General features: G+C 42.1%; 1 long non-coding RNA gene across 1 annotated transcript in view; it reads right to left on the reverse strand.

Annotated features, from left to right (window-relative positions):
- The window catches only part of LOC116536908, a 17,468-nt gene extending 7,196 nt beyond the window's left edge, over window positions 1–10,272 (reverse strand). Inside the window, exons 1-2 of the long non-coding RNA XR_004262865.1 lie at window positions 10,260–10,272; window positions 2,936–2,942 (exon numbers count right to left, since the gene is read on the reverse strand). This is a non-coding gene — a long non-coding RNA (uncharacterized LOC116536908). The remainder of the gene's footprint in view (window positions 1–2,935; window positions 2,943–10,259) is intronic.
- Window positions 10,273–12,631: the final 2,359 nt, after the last annotated feature.

The raw sequence follows: 12,631 nt of genomic DNA on the forward strand, positions 1-12,631 counted from the left end.
AAAAAAAAAAAAAAAAAAAAAAAAGCGCCACAAACCTCAGTACTGCTGTTTAAGCCCGCGCAGTGAGTGGCCACAGGGGAAAACAAACAGACCCCGGTGCCTCTTCAACAGGCGACTGGAACACCAACTTAAAAAAGGAGCTGAGGCAGGGAGCCAGGCGATCAGGCTCGGCTGGTCCCACCCCCCACAAAACAACAACAACCAGAAACTCTGGATTGAGAGTTCTACAGCAAGTGCACCTGAACCCGGAACGGTCCAGCTCTGTGGGGGAGGGGCATCCGCCATTACCGAGGAAGCCCGCCACTACGGAGGTAGTCAGCCAATGCTGAGGCAGCCCACCGTTGCCAAGGCAACAAACCACTGATGAGGCAGCCCGCCGTTGCCAAGGCAACCCGCCACTGCAGAGAGACTCCACCGCAACAGAGGCGGGCCACCATCGCCAAAGCAGTTCTAACTACACCCATATAAACAGGACTGCAGGGAAGTTCACTCAGCAGCTGGGCGGAGCCCACAGCAGCTCAGCAAAGCCTATACAGGCAGACAGTGACTAGGCTGCCTCCTTGCGGGGCAGGGGAGCTCTGAAGGAAAAAAAAAAAAAAACAGAGAAGGCAGCAGCACAACGGAAACTCATAAAGCCCTAAATCCCTGGGACAGAGCACCTGGGAACAAAAAGCAGTTTATGAGTTCTGCTGCAGCAGAACTAAACGTACCTGCCCAGCAGCTCTGAATGAACAACAGAGCTCACAGCTCACCATTTGAGCTCCTATAAAGAAGAGACCGTCTCCTCAAGCAGCTCCCTGCCCCTATATATCCAAAGAGCCACCTCATAAAGGAGAGATCAGATTGACACTAGGCGGGTATCCTTCTGGGACAAAGATAGCAGAAGAAGAAAACTGGTAACAACCCTTACTGTTCAGCAGCTGCTGCAGGTGAACCCCAGGCTAGCAGGGCCTGGAGTGGATCTCAGTAGACCTACAGCAGAGGGGCCAGACTGTCAGAAGGAAAACCAATAAACAGAAATAACGTCATCATCAACAAACAGAACGTCCACGCAGAGACCCAATCTGAAAGCCAGCAACTACAAAGTCGACAGGTGGATAAATCCTTAAAGATGGGAAGAAACCAGCGCAAAAAGGATGAAAACACCCAAAACCAGAACACCTCTCCTCCTACAAGGGATCACAACTCCTCACCAGCAAGGGAACAAGGTTGGAGGGAGAAAGAGTGTGATGAAATGACAGAATCAGACTTCAGAAGGTGGGTAGTAAGAAACATCTGTGAACTTAAAGAACATGTTCTAACCAAATGCAAAGAAACTAAGAACCTTGAAAAAAGATTTGACGAAATGCTAACGAGAATGGACAAAATAGAAAGGAATATAAGTGAATTGATGGAGCTGAAAAACGCAACACAAGAACTTTGCGAAGCATGCACAAGTATCAACAGCCGAATTGACCAAGCAGAAGAAAGGATATCAGAGGTCGAAGATCAACTCAATGAAATAAAACGGGAAGACAAGACTGGAGAAAAAAGGGTAAAAAGGAATGAACAAAATATCCAAGAAATCTGGGACTATGTGAAAAGACCTAATCTACGTTTGAAAGGCGTACCTGAATGTGACGAAGAGAATGAATCCAAGCTGGAAAATACTCTTCAGGATATTATCCAGGAAAACTTCCCCAACCTAGCAAGGCAGGCAAACATTCAAGTCCAGGAAATACAGAGAACACCACAAAGATATTCGTCAAGAAGAGCAACCCAAGGCACATAATCGTCAGATTCACCAGGGTTGAAATGAAAGAGAAAATACTAAGGGCAGCCAGAGAGAAAGGTCGGGTTACCCACAAAGGGAAGCCCATCAGACTCACAGCAGATCTCTCAGCAGAAACCCTACAAGCCAGAAGAGAGTGGGGGACAATATTCAACATCGTTAAAGAAAAGAACTTTCAACCCAGAATCTCCTATCCAGCCAAACTAAGCTTCATAAGTGAAGGAAAAATAAAATCCTTTGGGAACATGCAAGTACTCAGAGATTTCGTCACCACCAGGCCTGCTTTACAAGAGCTCCTGAAAGAGGCTCTACACATATAAAGGAACAACCAGTAGCAGCCACTCCAAAAAACATGCGAAATGGTAAAGAGAATCAACACAATGAAGAATCTGCGTCAACTAATGGGCAAAACAGCCAGTATCAAATTCACACATAACAATATTAACCATAGATGTAAATGGACTAAATGCCCCAATCAAAAGACACAGACTGGCAAATTGGACAAAAAGCCAAAACCCATCGGTGTGCTGTATCCAGGTAACCCATCTCACATGCAAGGATACACAAAGGCTCAAAATAAAGGGATGGAGGAAGATTTACCAAGCAAATGGAGAGCAAAAAAAAGCAGGAGTTGCAGTTCTCATCTTTGATAAATTAGATTTTAAAGCAACAAAGATCAAAAGAGACAAAGAAGGACATTACATAATGGTAAAAGGTTCAATGCAACAAGAAGAGTTAATGATCCTAAATATATATGCACCCAATACAGGAGCACCCAGATACATAAGGCAAGTTCTTAATGACTTACAAAGAGACTTAGACTCCCACACAATAATAGTGAGAGACTTTAACATCCCATTGTCAATATTAGACAGATCAACCAGACAGAAAATTAACAAGGATATCCAGGACTTGAACTCAGACCTGGACCAAGCAAACCTAATAGACATTTACAGAACTCTCCACCCCAAATCCACAGAATATACATTCTTCTCAGCACCACATCACACCTACTCTAAAATTGACCACATAATGGGAGTAAATCACTCCTCAGCAAATGTAAAAGAACGGAAATCATAACAAACAGTCTCTCAGACCACAGTGCAATCAAGTTAGAACTCAGAATTCAAAAACTAACCCAGAACCGCACAGCTTCAGGGAAACCGAACAACTTGCTCTTGAATATTGACTGGATAAACAATGAAATGAAGACAGAAATAAAGATGTTCTTTGAAACCAACGAGAATGAAGACACAACATACCAGAATCTCTGGGACACATTTAAAGCAGTCTCTAGAGGAAAATATATAGCAATAAGTGCCCACATGAGAAGCAAGGAGAGATAAACTGAAAGAGCTAGAGGAGCAAGATCAAAAAAACTCAAAGTCTACCAGAAGACAAGAAATAGCTAAGATCAGAGCAGAACTGAAGGAGATAGAGACACAAAAAACCCTTCAAAAAATCAATAAATCCAGGAGCTGGTTTTTTGAAAAGATCAACAAAATAGACAGACCACTAGCCAGATTAATAAAAAAGAAAAGAGAGAATAACCAAATTGATGTAATAAAAAACGATAAAGGGGATATCACCACAGATGCCACAGAAATTCAAACCATCATCAGAGATTATTACAAACAACTCTATGCACACAAACTAATAAACCTGGAAGAAATGGATAAATTCCTGGACACTTGCCTCCTCCCAAGCCTAAAACAGGAAGAAGCCGAAACCCTGAACAGACCCATAACAAGGTGTGAAGTTGAGGCAGCAATTAAGAGCTTACCACCCAAAAAAAGCCCAGGACCAGACGGGTTCACAGCCGAATTCTACCAGACATACAAAGAGGAGCTGGGACCATTCCTTCTGAAGCTATTCCAAACAATACAAAAAGAGGGAATTCTTCCCAAATCATTTTATGAGACCAACATCATCCTGATTCCAAAACCCGGCAGAGACTCAACAAGAAAAGAAAACTTCAGGCCAATATCCATGATGAACATAGATGCAAAAATCTTCAGTAGAATACTGACAAGCCGGCTGCAACAGCACATCAAAAAGCTTATCCACCATGATCAAGCAGGCTTCATCCCGGGGATGCAAGGCTGGTTCAACATACGCAAGTCTATAAATGTAATTCACCACATAAACAGAACCAAAGACAAAAACCACATGATTATCTCAATTGATGCAGAGAAGGCCTTTGACAAAATTCAACAGCCCTTTATGCTAAAAACCCTCAATAAGCTAGGTATTGACGGAACATATCTCAAAATAATAAAAGCTATTTATGACAAACCAACAGCCAATATCATACTGAATGGGCAAAAACTGGAAGCATTCCCCTTGAAATGTGGCACCAGACAAGGATGCCCTCTCTCACCACTCCTATTCAATATAGTACTAGAAGTTCTAGCAATAGCAATCAGGCAAGAAAAAGAAATAAAGGGCATTCAAATAGGAAAGGAGGAAGTCAAATTGTCTCTATTTGCAGACGACATGATTGTATATCTAGAAGACCCCATCGTCTCAGCCCCAAATCTCCTGAAACTGATAAGCAAGTTCAGCAAAGTCTCAGGATACAAAATCAATGTGCAAAAATCACGTGCATTCCTATACACCAATAACAGACTTAAAGAGAGCCAAATCAAGAACAAACTTCCAGTCACAATTGCCACAAAGAGAATAAAATACCTAGGAATACAACTAACAAGGACTGTAAAGGACCTCTTCAAGGAGAACTACAAGCCACTGCTCAACGAAATAAAAGAGGACACAAACAGATGGAGAAACATTCCATGTTCATGGTTAGGAAGAATCAATATCATGAAAATGGCCATACTGCCCAAAGTCATTTACAGATTCAATGCTATCCCCATCAAGCTACCAATGACCTTCTTCACAGAACTGGAAAAAACCACCTTAAACTTCATATGGAACCAAAGGAGAGCCCGCATAGCCAAGTCAATTCTAAGCCAAAAGAACAAAGGGGGAGGCATCACACTACCGGACTTCAAACTATACTACAAGGCTACAGTAATCAAAACAGCATGGGGCTGGTACCAAAACAGAGATATAGACCAATGGAACACAACAGAGGTCTCGGAGGCAACACAACATATCTACAGCCATCTGATCTTTGACAAACCAGACAAAAACAAGCAATGGGGAAAGGATTCCCTGTTCAATAAATGGTGTTGGGAAATCTGGCTAGCCATGTGCAGAAAGCAGAAACTGGACCCCTTCCTGACACCTTACACTAAAATTAACTCCAGATGGATTAAAGACTTAAACATAAGACCTAACACCATAAAAACCCTAGAAGAAAATCTAGGCAAAACCATTCAGGACGTAGGTGTAGGCAAGGACCTCATGACCAAAACACCAAAAGCATTGACAACAAAAGCCAAAATAGACAAATGGGACCTAATCAAACTCCACAGCTTCTGCACAGCAAAAGAAACAGTCATTAGAGTGAATCGGCAACCAACAGAATGGGAAAAACTTTTTGCAGTTTACCCATCTGACAAAGGGCTGATATCCAGAATTTACAAAGAACTAAAACAGATTTACAAGAAAAAACCAAACAAGCCCATTCAAAAGTGGGCAAAGGATATGAACAGACACTTTACAAAAGAAGACATACATGAGGCCAACAAACATATGAAAAAATGCTCATCATCGCTGGTCATCAGAGAAATGCAAATCAAAACAACAGTGAGATACCATCTCACGCCAGTTAGAATGGCGATCATTAAAAAACCTGGAGACAACAGATGCTGGAGAGGATGTGGAGAAATAGGAACATTACTGCACTGTTGGTGGGAGTGTAAATTAGTTCAACCATTGTGGAAGACAGTGTGGCGATTTCTCAAGGACCGAGAAATAGAAATTCCATTTGACCCAGCAATCCCATTACTGGGTATACATCCAGAGGATTACAGATCGTTCTACTACAAGGACACGTGCACACGAATGTTCATTGCAGCACTGTTTACAATAGAAAAGACCTGGAATCAACCCAAATGCCCATCGACGATAGACTGGATAGGGAAAATGTGGCACATATACACCGTGGAATATTATGCAGCCATCAAAAACGATGATTTTGGGTCCTTTGGAGGGACATGGATGAACCTGGAAACCATCATTCTCAGCAAACTGACAGAAGAGCAGAAGATCAAACACCGCATATTCTCACTCATAGGCGATTGTTGAACAATGAGAACACATGGACACAGGGAGGGGAGCACTACACACTGGGGTCAGTTGGGGGGAAATAGGGGAGGGATGGTGGGGGGTGGGGAGCTGGGGAGGGATAGCAGGGGGAGAAATGCCAGATGTAGGTGATGGGGAGGAAGGCAGCAAATCACACTGCCACGTGTGTACCTATGCAACAATTTTGCAGTTCTTCACATGTACCCCAAAACCTAAAATGCAATAAAATAAATAAATGGGAAAAAAAAAGAAAAAAGAAAAAAAAAGAATACAGTCAGAGGGAAAAAAAGAAAAAAGAATAAAAAGGAATGAGAAAAGCTTATGTGATCTATGTGATAACATCAAAAGACAAATATCCAGGTTATTGAAGTTAAATAGGGAACTAAGAAAGATAAAGAAGTAGAAAGGTTATTCAAAGAAAAAGTAACATAACTTTTCAAACAAGGAGAAAAATATAAATATCTAGGTACAGGAAGGTCAAAGGTCACCAATCATATTCAACCCAACTAAGAATACCCCAGGAAGATTCATTATAATCAAACTCTCAAAGGTCAAAGACAAAGGATCCTGAAAGCATTGACAGAAAAATAGCAAATAACATACAAGGGAGATTCAATATACCTGACAGCAGACTTCTCAGAACAGGCCAGGAGAGATTGGGATGATATATTCTGAGTTCTGAAAAAAAAAGAAACCGCCAACCAAGAATACTATAATCTTCAAAACATCCTTCAGAAATGAAGGTGAGATAAAGACTTTCCCAGAGAAAGTTGTGACTAATGTCTGTTTCAAATATCAAATAAGTCCTGAGGACACATACAGTGCCCAGACTCTGAGTCAAGGCAATGGAAGGGTCCTGGTCTCATGACTTTCTTCCTCAGTATTTCCAGGGAGTAGGTGGTTACAGGGGATGATGAAGAAAGGTAAGAAATAAGAAACAGAAAAGGATAGCAAAAGTGAAGCAGGTAAACCTGGGACAAGAGAGCAAAAATGCATCGCAATCCTCAATCCCAACAAAGAAGAGCAGAGTGAAACAGGAACTGCAGCAAACACGTAGGGATAGAGCCCAGGTAAGTGTGGCAGGAGCTTTGGAGAAGCAGTAGTTCCTGGGGCATTCACATGGCTAGGAACCTAAGAACCCAATATCAGATTTAAGGCAGTAATACTAAAACCAGGAATGGGGCTTCTGATTTCTTAACAGCCAGGAAAAGATCTTCAGAGGTTGCAGCTATCCAAGAAGAGGAAATACAGGAATAGAAAATTTCATAGGAGCCCCAATTATGACAAGTTTCATCATCGGATCATTTTAGCTATTGCCTGGGGTGGGGGGTGAGGTGCTGCTGGACTCAGGCGCTCTGATGGCCATAAGAATGGCTGATGACCTGACAGCTGAGAAGAGGCAGACACTCTTGAATAGGTGAATAGAAACCTATATAAGCTAAGCAGGACTCTGAGTACTAGTAGTACCTGAAGGCCCTTGGTTAGATGATCTCTAATGGGCTTCTTAACTCAAACAGCTCAAATATTAATTTAAATGATGAACTTGAATCTTCTTTTTCACAAAAGTTAAATTATATGCTGCTTGAAAGGCATGACCAGTATTGGCTTCTGGGATATGGCGATGGGGGATACGACTAGATTGCAGCTCCGGACAGAGCAGTGTGCAGAGGATCGCACTGTGAATTTTAGCTCCAGATCAACTGGAAGAATAAACCAGCAATCCTGAGAGGACCCACAACCCTCTGAAGGAAGTAGACTGCTCCTGTAGGACCTGGGAGACACCCCAAATACTGTGAGTACCCCAACTGAAGAAATGGAAAAGGGAGACCCTTCTTTCCCGAACACACATTCCCACTGGAGAAGCCGAATTTCTCTTTGCGGGAGAAGTTGCTGACTTTACCTGGAGCTGAGTCAAATTAGAGAGCCAAGTGAAATACAGGGGTAGTGGAAGCAGCAGAAAGGCCCTGGGAGCTTGCTGGGTCCCCAGCCAGCCCATTCCTGCCTGGCATCACAGGGATCCATTGGGAGGGTGGCCAGAAGAGCACAGGGAGAAGGAATTTGCTAGCCAAACTTTGTAACAATTTTAACAGGGTGAGAACCCTCCCTGCCGGAACTTGGGGAGGGCGTGAATCTGGTGAGCAGACTTCACAGGCAGGGGAAGAACTAAAGCCCTTTTCTTTCACAGCTAGGAGGCGGATACCCTCAGGCAAGTTTTCTAGACCATCTTGCCTTCCACCTGGAAACAGACTTGGGGCTGCTGTGGGGGGACACAGTGGGAGTGAGAGTGGCCCTTCAGTTTGCATGGGAGCTGGATGAGGCCTATGAATACTGGCTTTCCCCCACTTCCCCGATAACCTGCATGACTCAGCAGAGGCAGTCATACTCCTAGGTACACAATTCCAGTGACCTGGGAATCTCACCTCCATCCCCCACAGCAACCACAGCAAGACCCGCCCAAGGAGAGTCTGAGCTCAGACTAGCCCTGCTCCTATGTTATGGTCCTTCCCTATTCATGCTGGTAGTGGAAGACAGGGCATATAATCTTGAGAGTTCTAGGGCCCCATCTACCACTGGTCCCTCTCCACACTACTATAGCTGATATTTTCTGGAAAGTACCACCTCCTGGCAAGAGGTTAACCAGCATAAAAACAGAGCATTAAACCACCAAAGCTAAGGACCCTTACAGAGTCCATTGCACGCTCCACCACCTCCAATAGGACAGGAACTGGCATCCACAGCTGAGAGACCCATAGATGGTTCACATCACAGGACTCTGTGCGGAAAACCCTCAGTACCAGCCCAGAGCCAGGTAGACTCACTGGGTGGCTACACCCAGAAGAGAGACAACAATCACTGCAGTTTGGCTCACAGGAAGCCACATCTGTAGGAAAAGGGGGACCGTACTACATCAAGGGAACACCCCATGGTGTTTTGAACAACAGCCTTCAGCCCTAGATCTTCCCATGATAGAACCTACCAAAATGAGAAGGAACCAGAAAACCAACCTTGGTAATATTGAGAGAATGTATTCTCTTACCAGGTCCACAAGGGGGTGTAGTTTTAAGGGCAAGAATTTCCCAGCGCCTTGCCCCCTCCCATCTCTTTCCATCTGGGACATTTAACAGTTTATGTTTGAATTTCGCAGGCACGGGAAGAAACTAAAAGTCAATCACCCCAGTGGAAGTTTAAAGGAACTCCTTTCATTGGCCAGAGGAACTTGGGAAGGTGGGAATTTCTCCCAGCATAAATTCCCCTGCTCCTTCACCCACACTGGGTTTCCAGCTCTCTGGGATCCCCTCCCACATAGTGGGAGCTCTCTTTACCCTCTTGGATTTCACCTCTGAAATCCCCTTCCACACTCTTCATGGATGTCTTTCTCTTCTTATCGTTTTCTTCTCTTTTCTTGACCTAAATAAAATCACCTTTCTGCTACACTTCTTAGGTCCGATATTTACTTTTAAGAGCATACCGCACACCTGCCGTGGTCCCTTCTCCTATCCTTAAGAGGGCGGAGACCAAGAACCTACAACATTCTCTTGGAGGAGCTGTGCCTCACCAACACCCCCAAAAAACTTGGTTACAATATGATAAAACAAGGCTCTTCAACACACCCCAAAAAATCAGTAGTTCACTAGCAATAGGTCCAAACCAAGAAAAAAATCCCTGATTTACCTGAAAAGGAATTCAGGAGGTTAGTTATTAAGCTAATCATGGAGGGACCAGAGAAAAGTGAAGCCTAATGCAAGGAAATCCAAAAAATGATACAAGAAGTAAAGGGAGAAATATTCAAGGAAATAGATAACTTAAAGAAAAAACAGGCCAGGCACAGTGGCTTACACCTATAATCCCAGGATTTTGGGAGGCCGAGGTGGGTGGATCACCTGAGGTTGGGAGTTCAAGACCAGCCTGACCAACATGGAGAAATTCCATCTCTACTAAAAACACAAAATTAGCTGGGCATGGTGGCGCATGACTGTAATTCCAGCTACTTGGGAGGCTGAGACATGAGAATTGCTTGAACCCAGGAGGTGGAGGTTGCAGTGAGCTGAGATTGCACCATTGCACTCCAGCCTGAGCGGCAGAGCGAGACTCTGTCTCAAAAAGAAGAAAACAATTACCAACAAAAAAAAAGTCTAGGACCACATGGATTCACAGCATTCAAAGAAGAATAACATTCAAAGAAGAATTGGTACCAATCCTTTTGACACTGTTCCACAAGATAGAGAAAGAAGGAAACCTCCCTAATTGATTCTATGTAGCATCACCCTAATACCAAAATCAGGAATGGATATAACCAAAAAAAGAAAACTACAGACCAATATCATTGATGAACATAGATGCTAAAATCCTTAACAAAATACTAGCTAACCAAATCCAACAACATATCAAAAAGATAATCCATCATGATCAACTGGATTTCAAACCAGAGATGCAAGGATGGTTTAACATACACAAGTCAATAAATATGATACACACATAAACAGAATTAAAAACAAAAATCACATGATCATCTCAATAGATGCAGAAAAGGAATTCAACAAAATCCAACATCCCTTTATGATTAAAACTCTCAGAAAAATCCACATACAAGAGACATACCTTAATGTAATAAAAGCCATCTATGACAAACCTACAGCCAATATAATACTGAATGGGGAAAAGTTGAAAGCATTCCCTCTGAGAACTGGAACAAGACAAGGATGCCCACTCTTACCACTCCTCTTCAACATAGTACTGGAAGTCCTAGCCAGAACAGACAAGAGAAAGAAATAAAGGGCATCCAAATTGGTAAAGAGGAAGTCAAACTATCACTGTTTGATGACGATATGATCATTTACCTCGAAAACCCTAAGGACTCCTCCAGAAAGCTCCTAGAACTGATAAGAGAATTCAGCAAAGTTTCTGGATACAAGATTGATGTACACAAATTAGTAGCTCTTCTATACATCAACAGCAACCAAGCAGAGAATCAAATCAAGAACTCAACCCCTTTTACAACAGCTGTAAAAATAAATAAATAAATAAATAAAATAAGACTATATCTAACGAAAGAGTTGAAAGACATCTACAAGGAAAACTATGAAACACTGCTGAAGGAAATCACAGACATTATAAACAAATGGAAGCACATCCCATGCTCATGGATGGGTAGAATCAATACTGTAAAAATGGCCATACTGCCAAAAGCAATCTACAAATTCAACACAATCTCCATCAAAATACCACTATCATTCTTCACAGAATTAGAAAAAACAATTATGAAATTCATATGGAATCAAAAAAGATCCCACATAATCAAAGCAAGACTAAGCAAAAGAACAAATCTGGAGTCATAACACTATCTGATTTCAAACAACACTGTAACGCCATAGTCACCAAAACAGCATAGTACTGGTATAAAAAATAGGCACATAGACCAATGAAACAGAATAGAGAACCCAGAAATAAACCCAAATACTTGCAGCTACTGATTTTTGACAAAGCAAACAAAAACATAAAGTGGAGAAAAGACACCCTTTTCAACAAATGGTGGTGGGATAATTGGCTACCCACCTATAGGAGAAAGAAGCTGGATCCTCATCTCTCACCTTATACAAAAATCAACTCAAGATGGATTAAGGACTTAAACCTAAGACTTGAAACTAAAAATTCTAGAAGATAACACTGGAAAAACCCTTCTGGGCATTGGGTTAGGCAAGGGTTTCATGACCAAGAACCCAAAAGCAAATGCAATAAAAACAAAGATAAATAGCTGAGACCTAATGAAAGAGTATTTGCATGGCAAAAGGAACAGTCAGCAGAGTAAACAGACAACCCACAGAGTGGGAGAAAATCTTCATAGTCTATATATCTGACAAAGGACTAATATCTAGAATCTACAACAAACTCAAATCAAGAAAAAAACAAACGATCCCATCAAAAAGTGGGCTATGAATAGGCATGAATAAACAATTCTCAAAAGAAGATATACGAATGGCCAACAAACATATGAAAAAATGCTCAACATCAGTAACAATCAGTGAAATGCAAATTAAAACCACAATGCGATACCACCTTACTCCTGAAAGAATGACCATAATCAAAAAATCAAAAACAGTAGATGTTGGCATAGATGCTGTGAACAGGGAACAATTTTACACAGCTGGTGGGAATGTAAACTAGTACATCCACTATGGAAAACAGTGTGGAGATTCCTTAAACTACCACTTGATCCAGCAGTCTCACTATTGGGTATCTACCAAGAGAAAGGGTAGTCACTATTCGAGAAAGATACTTTCACACACATGTGTATAGCAGCACAATCCACAATTGCAAAATCGTGGAACCAACCCAAATGCCCATCAATCAATGAGTGGATAAGGAATGTGACACACACACACACACACACACACACACACACACACACAAACACACACACACACAAAAAGGAATGATATTCAGCCATAAAAAGGAATGAACTAACAGCATTTGCATTGACCTGGATGAGAATGGAGACTATTATTCTAAGTGAAGTAATTCAGGAATGGAAAACCAAACATCACATGTTTGCAATGATATATGGGAGCTAAACTATGAGGATGCAAAGGTGTAAGAATGATACAATTGACCTTGGGTACTTGGGGGGGAAGAGTGGGAGGGGAGCGA

The sequence above is a fragment of the Sapajus apella genome, unplaced genomic scaffold, assembly GCF_009761245.1.
Source record: "Sapajus apella isolate SASKATOON/1434 unplaced genomic scaffold, GSC_monkey_1.0 scaffold105, whole genome shotgun sequence".
Taxonomy (NCBI): Eukaryota; Metazoa; Chordata; class Mammalia; order Primates; family Cebidae; genus Sapajus; species Sapajus apella.